This window comes from Salmo trutta, chromosome 23, assembly GCF_901001165.1.
Source record: "Salmo trutta chromosome 23, fSalTru1.1, whole genome shotgun sequence".
Taxonomy (NCBI): Eukaryota; Metazoa; Chordata; class Actinopteri; order Salmoniformes; family Salmonidae; genus Salmo; species Salmo trutta.
This window is the reverse complement of record NC_042979.1, coordinates 49,209,520-49,225,204: the sequence shown is the minus strand read 5'-3', so window position 1 is coordinate 49,225,204 and position 15,685 is coordinate 49,209,520. Positions and strand designations below refer to the sequence as shown.

At 48.0% G+C, this 15,685-nt stretch overlaps 1 protein-coding gene across 1 annotated transcript in view; it reads left to right on the top strand.

Annotated features, from left to right (window-relative positions):
• The first annotated feature begins 15,007 nt into the window (after positions 1 to 15,007).
• LOC115160185 (polypyrimidine tract-binding protein 3-like) overlaps positions 15,008 to 15,685 on the top strand; it is a 98,894-nt gene continuing 98,216 nt past the window's right edge. The window contains 1 exon segment of the mRNA XM_029710567.1: positions 15,008 to 15,230. The gene's annotated coding sequence lies outside the window, so the exon portion shown is untranslated.

Sequence of the window (15,685 nt, the reverse complement as noted above, 5' to 3'; positions counted from 1 at the left end):
AAATACAAACACAAGAACATACCCAACACCCCGGAACACATAAATTAAATACCCCTCTACAATACAGACACACCCCGAACCACCTAAATCAACTACCCCCTCTACATCGACACTTACACCAATAAACCCCAGAAACACTACACAAAATATCCCTCTATCTAAACCCATACACAAAACCATGAAAACAAATACCCTCTGCCACGTCCTGACCAAACTACAATAACAAATAGACCCCTTTACTGGTCAGGACTTGACAAAAATGTTGCATGTTGCGTTTTTATTTTTTGTAGTACTGTACTGTTGGAGCACAATCATTTAGTTATGTATTATGTATTACTGTACTGTTGGAGCACAAGCATTTAGTTATGTATTACTGCACTGTTGGAGCACAAGCATTTAGTTATGTATTACTGTACTGTTGGAGCTAGAAACACAAGCATTTAGTTATGTATTACTGTACTGTTGGAGCTGGGAACACAAGCATTTAGTTATGTATTACTGTACTGTTGGAGCACAAGCATTTAGTTATGTATTACTGTACTGTTGGAGCTAGAAACACAAGCATTTAGTTATGTATTACTGTACTGTTGGAGCTGGGAACACAAGCATTTAGTTATGTATTACTGTACTGTTGGAGCTAGGAAGCGGTTTTGGAGCAGTGGCTTCTTCCTTGCTGAGCGGCCTTTCAGGTTATGTCGATATAGGACTCGTTTTACTGTGGATTTAAATACTTTTGTTCCTGTTTCCTCCAGCATCTACACAAGGTCCTTTTGCTGTTGTTCTGGGATTGATTTGCACTTTTCACACCAAAGTACGTTGTAACGGGTTGGCAGTCGTGGTGAAGGAATGAGGCACAGGAAGCGGCTCCCGCAGCGCGCCAACACTGGCCTCGAGGACGACCCGGAGGGCGAGGCGCAGGGCGATCCGGACGGAGGCGATGGAAATCCTTCAACATGGATGGGTCCAAGACGTCCGCCGCCGGCACCCAGCACCTCTCCTCCGGGCCGTACCCCTCCCAGTCCACGAGGTACTGCAGGCCCCTCACCCGGCGTCTCGAGTCCAGAATGGCCCATATGCTGTACGCCGGGGACCCCCGATGTCCAGAGGGGGTGGAGGGACCTCCGGCACCTCAGCTTCCTGCAGGGGACCAGCCACCGGCCTGAGGAGAGACACATGAAACGAGGGGTTAATACGGTAATAGGAAGGGAGTTGTAACTGATAACACACCTCGTTTATCCTCCTCAGGACTTTAAAGGGCCCCACACACTGCGGCCCCAGCTTCCGGCAGGGCACGCGGAGGGGCAGGTTCCGGGTCGAGAGCCAGACCCTGTCTCCCAGTACGAACACGGGTGCCTCACTGCGGTGGCGGTAAGCATTCCTCTTCTGCCGTCCACTGGCCTCCTTCAGGGAGTCCCTCCCTCTCCGCCTGCCCATTGCTCTCGGGGTGAAAACCGGAAGTCAAACTGACCGAGACCCCCAGCCGCTCCATAAACGCCCTCCAGACCCTGGATGTGAACTGGGAACCTCGATCAGAGACAATGTCCTCCGGCACCCCGTAGTGCCGGAAGACGTGGGTAAATAGGGCCTCCGCAGTCTGCAGGGCCGTAGGGAGACCGGGCAACGGGAGGAGACGGCAGGCACCTATGGAAACTCCTAGACACCTCCCTGAACACTCCTCTGAAATACGGGGATTGTGACCAGCCAGCCAGGGGACCCCAGCACCACCGGAAATGCAGGCGAATCAATAAGGAAAAAACTAATGCGTTCCTTATGATTCCCCTGTGTTACCATGTCCAGTGGCACCGTAGACTCCCTGACTAGCCCTGGCCCTAATGGTCGGCTATCTAGGGAGTGCACGGGGAAGGGGGAATCTATCGGCACCCGCGGAATGCCCAGCTTAATGGCAAGTCCACGATCCATAAAGTTCCCAGCTGCGCCTGAATCGACTAGCGCCCTATGCTGGGAAGAGGGAAAAAAATTAGAAAACAAAACAGGTAAGAACACGTGACCAACAGGGGGTTCTGGGTGAATCTGGTGCTGACTCACCTGAGGTGACCGAGAAGTGTTCTGCCTGCCCTCTCGACTCCCAGACTGGCTCCTCCAGCACCGGTCGGCCGTGTGTCCTCTCCGACCACAGCTGGTGCAGGAGGAGCCAGCTCCTCCGGTGCCCCTTGGCACGGCCCCCCCTTCCTCCATAGGGGTAGGGGCGGGGGTGCACGGAGGTGGAACGGGCAGGACCCTCTCCGAACGCCTGCGGGCAGCCAGCAGATTGTCCAAACGAATGGACATGTCGATGAGCTCGTCCAGGGATAGAGCGACATCTCGACAGGCCAGGTCCCTGCGGACGACCGCCCGGAGACTGCATCTAGAATGGTCTATGAGGGCCCTGTCGTTCCACCCCGTCCCAGCAGCCAAGGTCCTGAACTCCAACGCAAAGTCCTGAGCGCTCCTCGTCTCCTGCTTGAGGTGGAACAGCCGTTCACCGCGGCGGGTGAACTCTGGATAATGGTCCCTCGCCGAGTCTGGGCCATTCCAGACCGCATTAGCCCACTCCAGAGCTTGGCCCGTCAGGCAGGAAACGAGGGCCCTCGCGCTCTCCTCTCCTGAGGGAGCAGGTCTGACGGTGGCCAGGTACAGCTCGAGCTGGAGCAGAAATCCCTGGCACCCAGCCGCCGTCCCATCATACTCTCTCGGGCCAAACGAAGAGCGCCTGAGCCAGACGTAGTGGGAGGAGGAGGTGGCTGCATCGGAGGAGCCGGAGGTGGAGAGAGGAGACCAGTTCTCTCCCATCGGTCCATCCCCTCCATCATCTGGTCCATTGTGGATCCTATGCGGTGTAGGACCGTAGTGTGGTGGAGGATGCGTTCCTCCATCGCTGCTCCTGCTGATTCCTTTTCGTGGTGCGGGATTCTGTAACGGGTTGGCAGTCGTGGTGAAGGAATGAGGCACAGGAAGCAGCGAGCACAGGGTAGTGGCGTATTTAATTTACACTCACTCATCAAACAAATACTCCCATACACACAGCGTAAAATAGCGCCGACACGAACATGAGCCGTCACAATAGAAATAATCCCGAACAACACGGAAGCGGACCAGATAACATAATTAGCCCCGCTAATTAACCAAACTAACACAGGTGCACAAAACCAAAAAGAAGGGAAAACCAAAAGGGAATCAGTGGTAGCTAATAGGCCGGTGACGACGGCCACCCGAGCAGGAGGGGGCGCCACCGTCAGTGGGAATCGTGACATACGTTCATCTCTAGGAGAAAGAACGCATCTCCTTCCTGAGCGGTATGACGGCTGTGTGGTCCCATGGTGTTTATACTTGCGTACTATTGTTTGTACAGATGAACGTGGTATCTTCAGGCATTTGGAAATTGCTCCCAAGGATGAACCAGACTTGTGGAGGTCTACAATTTTTTTCTGAGGTCTTGGCTGATTTCTTTTGATTTTCCCATGATGTCAAGCAAAGAGGCACTGAGTTTGAAGGTAGTCCTTGAAATACATCCACAGGTACACCTCCAGTTGACTCAAATTATGTCAATTAGCCTATCAGAAGCTTCTAAAGCCATGACATAATTTCATGGAATTTTCCAGGCTGTTTAAAGGCACAGTCAACTTAGTGTATGTAAACTTCTGACCCACTGGAATTGTGATACAGTGAATTATAAGTGAAATAATCTGTCTGTAAACAATTTTTGGAAATATTACTTGTTTCATGCACAAAATAGACGTCCTAACCGACTTGCCAAAACTATAGTTTGTTAACAAAACATTTGTGGAGTAGTTGATAAACAAGTTTTAATGACTCCAACCTCAGTGTATGTAAACTTCCAACTTCAACAGTATAAAGCCCTTTTTTACATCAGCAGATGTCACTGTGCTATACAGAAAGCCAGCCTAAAACCCCAAACAGCAAGCAATGCAGATGTAGAAGCACGGTGACTAGGAAAAACTCTCTAGAAATGCAGGAACCTAGGAAGAAACCTAGAGAGGAACCAGGCTATGAGGGGTGGCCAGTCCTCTACTGGCTGTACTGGGTAGAGAGGAACCAGGCTCTGAGGGGTGGCCAGTCCTCTTCTGGCTGTGCCAGGTGGAGATTATAATAGTACATGGCCATTTAGGCCAGATTGTTCTTCAAGATGTTCAAACGATCATATATGATCAGCAGGGTCGAATAATAATCACAGTGGTTTTAGAGGGTGCAACAGGTCAGTACCTCTGGAGTAAATGTCATTTGGCTTTTCAAAGCAGATCATTCAGAGTTAGAGACGGCAGGTGCAGTAGAGAGAAAGAGAGAGAGAGAGAGAGAGAGAAAGAAAGAGAGAGAGAGAGAGAGAGAGAGAGAGAGAGAGAGAGAGAGAGAGAGAGAGAGAGAGAGAGAGAGAGAGAGAGAGAGAGAGAGAGTTGAAATCAGCAGGTCCGGGACAAGGTAGCACGTCTGGTGAATAGGTCAGGGGTCCATAGCCGCAGGCAGAACAGTTGAAACTGGAGACAGCCAAGAGTCATCAGGCTAGGCAAATCCTGAGGCATGGTCCTAGGGCTCAGGTCTTCTGAGAGGGGAGGGAGAGAGGGAGAGAGAGAGAATTAGAGGGAGCATATTTCAATTCACACAGGACACCAGATAAGACAGGAGAATTACACCAGATAACAGACTGACCCTAGCCCCCCGGCACATAGACTATTGCAGCATAGATACTGGAGGCTGAGACAGGTGGAGGTTGGGGGACACTGTGGACCTGTCTGTCGATACCCCCGGACAGGGCCAACCAGGCAGGATATAACCCCACCCACTTTGCCAAAGCACATCTCCCACACCACTAGAGGGATATCAACAGACCACCAACTTACTACCCTGAGACAAGGCTGAGTAAAGCCCCCACACCACTAGAGGGAAATCAACAGTCCACCAACCTACTACCCTGAGACAAGGCTGAGTATAGACCCCACACCACTAGAGGGATATCAACAGTCCACCAACTTACTACCCTGAGACAAGGCTGAGTATAGCCCACAAAGATCTCCTCTACCGCACGAGTCCGAGGGGGCGCAAAACGGGACAGGAAGATCACGTCTGTGACTCAACCCACTCAAGTGACACACCGCTCCTAGGGACGGCATGGAAGAGCACTAATAAGCCAGTGACTCAGCCCTGTAATAGGGTTAGAGGCAGAGAATCCCAGCGGAAAGAGGGGAAACCGGCCAGGCAGAGACAGCAAGGGCGGTTCGTTGCTCCAGCCTTTCCGTTCACCTTCACACCCCTGGGCCAGACTACACTTAATCATAGGACCTACTGAAGAGATATGTCTTCAGTAAAGACTTAAAGGTTGAGACTGAGTCTGCGTCTCTCACATGGGTAGGCAGACTATTCCATAAAAATGGAGCTCTATAGGAGAAAGCCCTACCTCCAGCGGTTTGCTTAGAAATTCTAGGAACAATTAGGAGGCCTGCGTCTTGTGACCGTAGCGTACGTGTAGGTATGTACGGCAGGACCAAATCGGAAAGATAGGTAGGAGCAAGCCCATGTAATGCTTTGTAGGTTAGCAGTAAAACCTTGAAATCAGCCCTTGCCTTAACAGGAAGCCAGTGTAGGGAGGCTAGCACTGGAGTAATATAATCAATTTTTTTGGTTCTAGTCAGGATTCTAGCAGCCGTATTTAGCACTAACTGAAGTTTATTTAGTGCTTTATCCGGGTAGCCGGAAAGTAGAGCATTGCAGTAGTCCAACCTAGAAGTAACAAAGGCATGGATTAATTTTTCTGCGTCATTTTTGGACAGAAAGTTTCTGAATTTTGCAATGTTACGTAGATGGAAAAAAGCTGTCCTTGAAACAGTCTTGATATGTTCTTCAAAAGAGAGATCAGGGTCCAGAGTAATGCCGAGGTCCTTCACAGTTTTATTTGAGACGACTGTACAACCATCCAGATTAATTGTCAGATTCAACAGAAGATATCTTTGTTTCTTGGGACCTAGAACAAGCATCTCTGTTTTGTCCGAGTTTAAGAGTAGAAAGTTTGCAGCCATCCACTTCCTTATATCTGAGACACAGGCTTCTAGCGAGGGCAATTTTGGGGCTTTACCATGTTTCATTGAAATGTACAGCTGTGTGTCATCTGCACAGCAGTGAAATTTAACATTATGTTTTCGAATGACATCCCCAAGAGATAAAATATATAGTGAAAACAATAGTGCTCCTAAGACGGAACCTTGAGGAACACCGAAATTTACAATTGATTTGTCAGAGGACAAACCATTCACAGAGACAAACTGATATCTTTCCGACAGATAAGACCTAAACCAGGCCAGAACTTGTCCATGTAGACCAATTTGGGTTTCCAATCTCTCCAAAAGAATGTGGTGATCGATGGTATCAAAAGCAGCACTAAGATCTAGGAGCACGAGGACAGACGCAGAACCTCGGTCTGACGTCATTAAAAGGTCATTTACCACCTTCACAAGTGCAGTCTCAGTGCTATGATGGGGTCTAAAACCAGACTGAAGTGTTTTGTGTACATTGTTTGTCTTCAGGAAGGCAGTGAGTTGCTGCGCAACAGCTTTTTCAATTTTTTTTGAGAGGAATGGAAGATTCGATATAGGCCGATAGTTTTTAATAATTTCTGGGTCAAGATTTGGCTTTTTCAAGAGAGGCTTTATTACTGCCCCTTTTAGTGAGTTTGGTACACATCCGGTGGATAGAGAGCCGTTTATTATGTTCAACATAGGAGGGCCAAGCACAGAAAGCATCTCTTTCAGTAGTTTAGTTGGAATAGGGTCCAGTATGCAGCTTGAAGGTTTAGAGGCCATGATTATTTTCATCATTGTGTCAAGAGATATAGTACTAAAACACTTTAGTGTCTCCCTTGATCCTAGGTCCTGGCAGGGTTGTGCAGACTCAGGACAACGGAGCTTTGGAGGAATACGCAGATTTAAAGAGGAGTCCGTAATTTGCTTTCTAATGATCATGATCTTTTCCTCAAAGAAGTTCATGAATTCATCACTGCTGAAGTGAGAGCCATCCTCTCTTGGTGTCACGGTTGTCGTCGGTGAAGTAGGACCAATATGCAGCAGGTACGTGAATGCTCATCTTGACTTTTATTTAATATAAGAATGAACATACAAAATAACAAAATACGAAGACGAACAACTAACAGTCTGGCAAAGCATAGGGCTTTACACAGAACAATCACCCACAAACACAAACACACCCTCATATATGAGACTCTCAATCAAAGGCAGATAGAAAACACCTGCCTTCAACTGAGAGTCCCAACACCAATTCACCAGACATAGAAACAGACATACTAGACTCCACATAGAAATACCTAAACATAAACCAACACCCGGAATTACTAAAACAAACACCCTTAAACCAAACACACCACCCTGAACCACATAAAACAAATACCCTCTGTCACGCCCTGACCAAACTACAAACAATTAACCTTATATACTGGCCAGGACGTGACAGTACCCCCCCCTTAAAGGTGCTACCCCAGAAGCACCTTAAAAACAAAAACAAAAACAAAAAATACTCCCAAACAATACCTAAAAGAAAAATTCCCCCTTACTAAAGGGAGGGAAGGGAGGGTGGCTGCCGTCAACGACGGCACTGTGCTACACCCCCCCTCCCCAACCCACCTATATTGGAGGCGGCTCAGGTTCTGGCCGTTCCAGGCAATCTGGCAGTTCGGGGCAGTCTGGCGGCTCGGGGCAGTCTGGCGGCTCGGGGCAGTCTGGCGGCTCGGGGCAGTCTGGGCAGTCTGGCCACTCCGGCAGGTCAGGGCAGTCTGGCCACTCCGGCAGGTCAGGGCAGTCTGGCCACTCCGGCAGGTCAGGGCAGTCTGGCCACTCCGGCAGGTCAGCGCAGTCTGGCCACTCCGGCAGGTCAGCGCAGTCTGGCCACTCCGGCAGTTCAGCGCAGTCTGGCCACTCCGGCAGTTCAGCGCAGTCTGGCCACTCCGGCAGTTCAGCGCAGTCTGGCCACTCCGGCAGTTCAGCGCAGTCTGGCCACTCCGGCAGTTCAGCGCAGTCTGGCCACTCCGGCAGTTCAGCGCAGTCTGGCCACGCCGGCAGTTCAGCGCAGTCTGGCCACTCCGGCAGTTCAGCGCAGTCTGGCCACTCCGGCAGTTCAGCGCAGTCTGGCCACTCCGGCAGTTCAGCGCAGTCTGACCACTCCGGCGACTGTTGACTGACGGGCAGCTCCGACGACTGTTGACTGACGGGCAGCTCCGACGACTGTTGACTGACGGGCAGCTCCGACGACTGTTGACTGACGGGCAGCTCCGACGACTGTTGACTGACGGGCAGCTCCGACGACTGTTGACTGACGGGCAGCTCCGACGACTGTTGACTGACGGGCAGCTCCGACGACTGTTGACTGGCGGGCAGCTCCGACGACTGTTGACTGGCGAGGCTGGGTTTACGCACTTGCCGTTTAGTGCGGGGAGCGGGAACAGGACGAGTCGGACTGGGTGGACGCACTTCCGGGTCCGCACGAGAGACAGGAGCTGGAAACCCAGGGCTATGGAGGCGCACAGCCGGTCTAGATCTTACCTCCTGCACAACCCGCCTTGGCTCGATGGAACTAGTAGCCCTGCACGAGCGGAGTGCTCGTACAGGGCAGACTGGGCTGTGCAGGGGCTTGATGGTAGCCGTGCGTAGAGCGGGAGTTGGGTAGCCTGGTCCTCGGGGGCGTACCGGCGACCAGATGCGCTGCGCAGGCATCCTCCTACCAGGCTGGATGCCCGCTCTAGCACGGCACCTGCGAGGGGCTGGAATAACTCGCACCGGACTGTGCGTGCGTATGGGTGAGATATTGCGCTTCTCAGCGAAACATGGGGCTCCCCACCTCATACGCTCCTCCATATAACCACGGGTAGCTGGCTTCCGGCTCTTCCTTCTCCTAGCCAAACTACCCGTGTGCCCCCCCCAAAAAATTTCTTGGGGGTGCCTCTCGTGCATCTCCTTCAGCGCGTCCACTCTGGCCTCGTACCAACGCCTCTCTGCCTTGGCTGCTTCTATTTCCCACTGCGGGCGGCGATACTCCCCAGCCTGATGCCAAGGTCCGGCCCCGTCCAGAACTTCTTCCCAAGTCCACTTCTCCCGCCAGTCCAACTCGAACGCCTTCTGCTCCTTCCTCTGCTGCTTGGTCCTTGAGTGGTGGGTGATTCTGTCACGGTTGTCGTCGGTGAAGTAGGACCAATATGCAGCAGGTACGTGAATGCTCATCTTGACTTTTATTTAATATAAGAATGAACATACAAAATAACAAAATACGAAGACGAACAACTAACAGTCTGGCAAAGCATAGGGCTTTACACAGAACAATCACCCACAAACACAAACACAAACACACCCTCATATATGAGACTCTCAATCAAAGGCAGATAGAAAACACCTGCCTTCAACTGAGAGTCCCAACACCAATTCACCAGACATAGAAACAGACATACTAGACTCCACATAGAAATACCTAAACATAAACCAACACCCGGAATTACTAAAACAAACACCCTTAAACCAAACACACCACCCTGAACCACATAAAACAAATACCCTCTGTCACGCCCTGACCAAACTACAAACAATTAACCTTATATACTGGCCAGGACGTGACACTTGGGGAATGCTGCTTTTTTAGCTAGCTTTGTGACAGTATCAAAAATACATGTTAGATTGTTCTTATTCTCTTCAATTAGGTTGGAAAAATAGGATAATCGAGCAGCAGTGAGGGCTCTTCGATACTGCACGGTACTGTCTTTCCAAGCTAGTCGGAAGACTTCCAGTGTGGTGTAGTGCCATTTCCGTTCCAATTTTCTGGATGCTTCAGGGCTCAGGTATTTTCTGGATGCTTCAGGGCTCAGGTATTTTCTGGAAGCTTCAGGGCTCGGGTATTTTCTGGAAGCTTCAGGGCTCTGGTATTTTCTGGAACTTCAGGGCTCAGGTATTTTCTGGAAGCTTCAGGGCTCAGGTATTTTCTGGAAGCTTCAGGGCTCGGGTATTGTCTGGAAGCTTCAGGGCTCGGGTATTTTCTGTATACCATGGCGCTAGTTTCTTGTGACAAATGTTTTTTATTTTTGGGGTGCAACTGCATCTTGGGTATTACGCTGGGTTAAATTTCGATCTTCAGCTAGGTGGTTAAACGATTTTTGTACTCTGACGTCCTTGGGTAGGTGGAGAGAGTCTGGAAGGGCATCTAGGAATCTTTGGGTTGTCCGTGAATTTATAGCACAGCTTTATGATGATCCTTGGTTGAGGTCTGAGCAGATTATTTGTTGCGATGGCAAAAGTTATAAAATGGTTGTCCGATAGTCCAGGATTATGTGGAAAAACATTAAGATCCACAACATTTATTCCATGGGACTAAACTAGGTCCAGAGTATGACTGTGGCAGTGAGTAGGTCCAGAGACATGTTGGACAAAACCCACTGAGTCGATGATGGCTCCGAAAGCCTTTTGGAGTGGGTCTGTGGACTTTTCCATGTGAATATTGAAGTCACCAAAAATGTGAATATTTTCTGCCATGACTACAAGGTCCAATAGGAATTCAGGGAACTCAGTGAGGAACACTGTATATGGCCCAGGAGGCCTGTAAACAGTAGCTATAAAAAAGTGTGTGAGTAGACTGCATAGATTTCATGACTAGAAGCTCAAAGGACAAAAACAGTCATTTCATTTTTTGTAAATTGAAATTTGCTGTCGTAAATGCTGTCAAAAATGCTGTCGTAAATGCTGTCGTAAATGTTAGGTTTAGGGGTTTGGGAAAACAGGATTTTGAATGGGATTCCTGTAGGCTATATTAAGATGAATCAATATATTTTTCACAGCTAGCTGTAATGCAGTCCTCTGATGTCAATGAATATCAAATGCATTACTCTTGACCATGTGACGTGGACACACACACACACACACACACACATACAGAGAGAGAGAGAGAGGGTGAGAGAGAGAAAGCGAGTGACATAGGGGGCAGTAGAATGTTAGGAACTAGTTTTCCCTTGTATTTGAGTAATGTTTTAATTGCATAGCCTATGTATACAAGACTTCAGTCTTTCTAGTCAGACTGGTGCAACAAGTTTGTACATGCTGCAGTCTCAGGGTGTTTTGGTAAGTGTGTGTGTGTGTGGGGAGGGGGGGGGGGCATTAGTAAAATAAAAACAAGGACTCCCTCCAGACTCCCTCTGCCTACCCAAGGACGTCAGAGGACAAGAATCAGTTAACCACCTAACCGAGGAACTCAATTCAACCTTGCGCAATACCCTAGATGCAGTTGCACCCCTAAAAATTAAAAACATCTGTCATAAGAAACTAGCTCCCTGGTATACAGAAAATACACGAGCTCTGAAGCAAGCTTCCAGAAAATTGGAACGGAAATGGCGCCACACTAAACTGGAAGTCTTCCGACTAGCTTGGAAAGACAGTACCGTGCAGTATCGAAGAGCCCTCACTGCTGCACGATCATCCTATTTTTCCAACTTAATTGAGGAAAATAAGAACAATCCGAAATTTCTTTTTGACATTGTCGCAAAGCTAACTAAAAAGCAGCATTCGCAAATGGAGGATGGCTTTCACTTCAGCAGTAATAAATTTATGAACTTTTTTGAGGAAAAGATCATGATCATTAGAAAGCAAATTACGGACTCATCTTTAAATCTGGGTATTCCTCCAGGGCTTCATTGTCCAGAGTCTGCACAACTCTGCCAGGACCCTGGCTCAAGGGAGATACTAAAGTGTTTTAGTACTATATCTCTTGACACAATGATGAAAATAATCATGGCCTCCAAACCCTCAAGCTGCATACTGGACCCTATTCCAACTAAACTACTGAAAGAGCTGCTTCCTGTGCTTGGCCCTCCTATGTTGAACATAATAAACGGCTCTCTATCCACCGGATGTGTACCAAGCTCACTAAAAATGGCAGTAATAAAGCCTCTCTTGAAAAGCCGAATCTTGACCCAGAAATTATAAAAAACTATCGGCCTATATCGAATCTTCCATTCCTCTCAAAAATTTTAGAAAAAGTTGTTGCGCAGCAACTCACTGCCTTCCTGAAGACAAACAATGTATACGAAACGCTTCAGTCTGGTTTTAGACCCCATCATAGCACATAGCACATAGCACATAGCATTACCACCTTCACTGCACTTGTGAAGGTGGTAAATGACCTTTTAATGACGTCAGACCGAGGCTCTGCATCTGTCCTCGTGCTCCTAGATCTTAGTGCCGCTTTTGATACCATCGATCACCACATTCTTTTGGAGAGATTGGAAACCCAAATTGGTCTACATGGACAAGTTCTGGCCTGGTTTAGATCTTATCTGTTTAGATCTTATCTGTCGGAAAGATATCAGTTTGTCTCTGTGAATGGTTCGTCCTCTGACAAATCAATTGTAAATTTCGGTGTTCCTCAAGGTTCCGTTCTAGGACCACTATTGTTTTCACTATATATTTTACCTCTTGGGGATGTCATTCGAAAACATAATGTTAAATTTCACTGCTATGCGGACGACACACAGCTGTACATTTCAATGAAACATGGTGAAGCCCCAAAATTGCCCTCGCTAGAAGCCTGTGTTTCAGACATAAGGAAGTGGATGGCTGCAAATTTTCTACTTTTAAACTCGGACAAAACAGAGATGCTTGTCCTAGGTCCCAAGAAACAAAGAGATCTTCTGTTGAATCTGACAATTAATCTGGATGGTTGTACAGTCGTCTCAAATAAAACTGTGAAGGACCTCGGCGTTACTCTGGACCCTGATCTCTCTTTGAAGAACATATCAAGACTGCTTCAAGGACAGCTTTTTTCCATCTACGTAACATTGCAAAAATCAGAAACTTTCTGTCCAAAAATGACGCAGAAAAATTAATCCATGCTTTTGTTACTTCTAGGCTCGACTACTGCAATGCTCTACTTTCCGGCTACCCGGATAAAGCACTAAACAAACTTCAGTTAGTGCTAAATACGGCTGCTAGAATCCTGACTAGAACCAAAAAAATTTGATCATATTACTCCAGTGCTAGCTTCCCTACACTGGCTTCCTGTTAAGGCAAGGGCTGATTTCAAGGTTTTACTGCTAACCTACAAAGCGTTACATGGGCTTGCTCCTACCTATCTTTCCGATTTGGTCCTGCCGTACATACCTACACGTACGCTACGGTCACAAGACGCAGGCCTCCTAATTGTCCCTAGAATTTCTAAGCAAACGGCTGGAGGTAGGGCTTTCTCCTATAGAGCTCCATTTTTATGGAATGGTCTGCCTACCCATGTGAGAGACGCAGACTCAGTCTCAACCTTTAAGTCTTTACTGAAGACTTATCTCTTCAGTAGGTCCTATGATTAAGTATAGTCTGGCCCAGGAGTGTGAAGGTGAACGGAAAGGCTGGAGCAACGAACCGCCCTTGCTGTCTCTGCCTTGTCGGTTCCCCTCTTCCCACTGGGATTCTCTGCCTCTAACCCTTTTACAGGGGCTGAGTCACTGACTTACTGGTGTTCTTCCATGCCGTCCATGGGAGGGGTGCGTCACTTGAGTAGGTTGAGCCACTGACGTGGTCTTCCTGTCTGGGTTGGCGCCCCCCCCTTGGGTTGTGCCGTGGCAGACATCTTTGTGGGCTATACTCGGCCTTGTCTTCGGACGGTAAGTTGGTGGTTGTAGATATCCCTCTAGTGGTGTGGGGGCTGTGCTTTGGCAAAGTGGGTGGGGTTATATCCTGCCTGTTTGGCCCTGTCCGGGGGTATCATCGGATGGGGCCACAGTGTCTTCTGATCCCTCCTGTCTCAGCCTCCAGTATTTATGCTGCAGTAGTTTATGTGTCGGGGGGCTAGGGTCAGTCTGTTACATCTGGAGTATTCTCTTGTCTTATCCAGTGTCCTGTGTGAATGTAAATATGCTCTCTCTAATTCTCTCTTCTTTCTCTCTTTCTCTCGGAGGACCTGAGCCCTAGGACTACCTGGCATGATGACTCCTTGCTGTCCCCAGTCCACCTGGCCATGCTGCTGCTCCAGTTTCAACTGTTCTGCCTGCGGCTACGGAACCCTGACCTGTTCACGGACGTGCTTGTTGCACCCTCGACAATTACTATGATTATTATTATTTGACCATGCTGGTCATTTACGAACATTTTAACATCTTGACCATGTTCTGTTATAATATCCATCGGCACAGCCAGAAGAGGACTGGCCACCCCTCATAGCCTGGTTCCTCTCTAGGTTTCTTCCTAGGTTTTTGGCCTTTCTCAGGAGTTTTTCCTAGGGAGTTTTTCCCAGCCACCGTGCTTCTTTCACATGCATTGCTTGCTGTTTGGGGTTTTAGGCTGGGTTTCTGTACAGCACTTTGAGATTTCAGCTGATGTACGAAGGGCTATATAAATAAATTTGATTTGATTTGATTTGAATTCGGATAAGTGGGGACATTTCACCGGTCCCCACAAGGAAAAATGCTGTTTTAGGTTTAGGGTTACAATTAGGATTAGGTTTGGGTTTAAGTTTAGTTTAAGGTTAGGAAAAATAGTATTTTGAATGGGACTAAATTGTTTGGTCCCACAATGATAGTAAAATAAACATGTTTGTGTTAATTATTCTTTAAAACTGTATATGTTAAAGAATTTCTTTATTAAGCCCCCCAAAAAACAAAAAGTGCTACGATTTCACGGTGTCTCTCATGGATAAATTAATGTGACCAATTAATTAAAGTGAGTCTTGGATCAGTGTGATCCATTAACTTAATGAATTAACACCTGCCATTGAACAAGATTATTCCTGTTCAACTAAGTGCTAGTCTGCAGCATTCGACTAGAGTCCACTCTGTCCCTAGATGAGATCGCAGTCTTTATCGCTGACATGGCGGCACAGAGCTATTCTATCCTAATTTCTATCCAAACTGTGTGCGCGGTGATGGCGCGCTAGGGCGCAGAGTGGTGTATACATGGATGTGCGTTCGTTGTTGTAAGTGACAAAGGTGTGTGCGTGTGTGTGTGTGTCTATGTTGGAGCTGCCTGAGAGGAGAGGCCATTTTGTACAGCGAGGCAGGCAGGCAAGGCGTCTGTACATGTCTGTGTATTTTCACGTCAGTTTATTAACAGGAAGCGTGCCATTGTGCGTATGAGAGTGAACATTTCAGTGTTGGAGGGGCGCGATCTAGCTGAGCAGTAGTAACAACACCCAAACCGATGTCTTCACTTTCCTGAGCGTTCACTGTCCTTTCTACACTGTTTCCTCTGTGCAATGGATGGGTATGTTGTTTTTTTCTTTACAGTAATTGCCCATTACACAAACGCATGTAACATTTTTGCATAGCACCTCGCACTGTTTAATGTGTAGTGGAATTATAGTCACGGATAGAAAATGTAGAGAATTGAACGCAGGAAGGGGGGGAAGGGGGGCGCAAACAAGCCCCTCGCAGCCTAAACCTAACCTTCTTTGAAGTGTTCACATAGATTTATTGGTCTTATTCTATTCAGTTAAGGACTTCAGGTCACTGAAATAAACTATAGATTAGAGAGACCATCTCTGTGTGTATGCGCAGGGACGTTTGCTTGTTCATTATCTAGACTTGACTTAATAAAGTAATAGAAAATAGCCCGTTTTTCCTTCGCTTGTTGAGTTAGTTGCCAACGCTTTTTCTATTGTCTGTACTCTCGCATGATATGTGTCATTACTGTAAGTAATGGAGTATGGCCACACATGG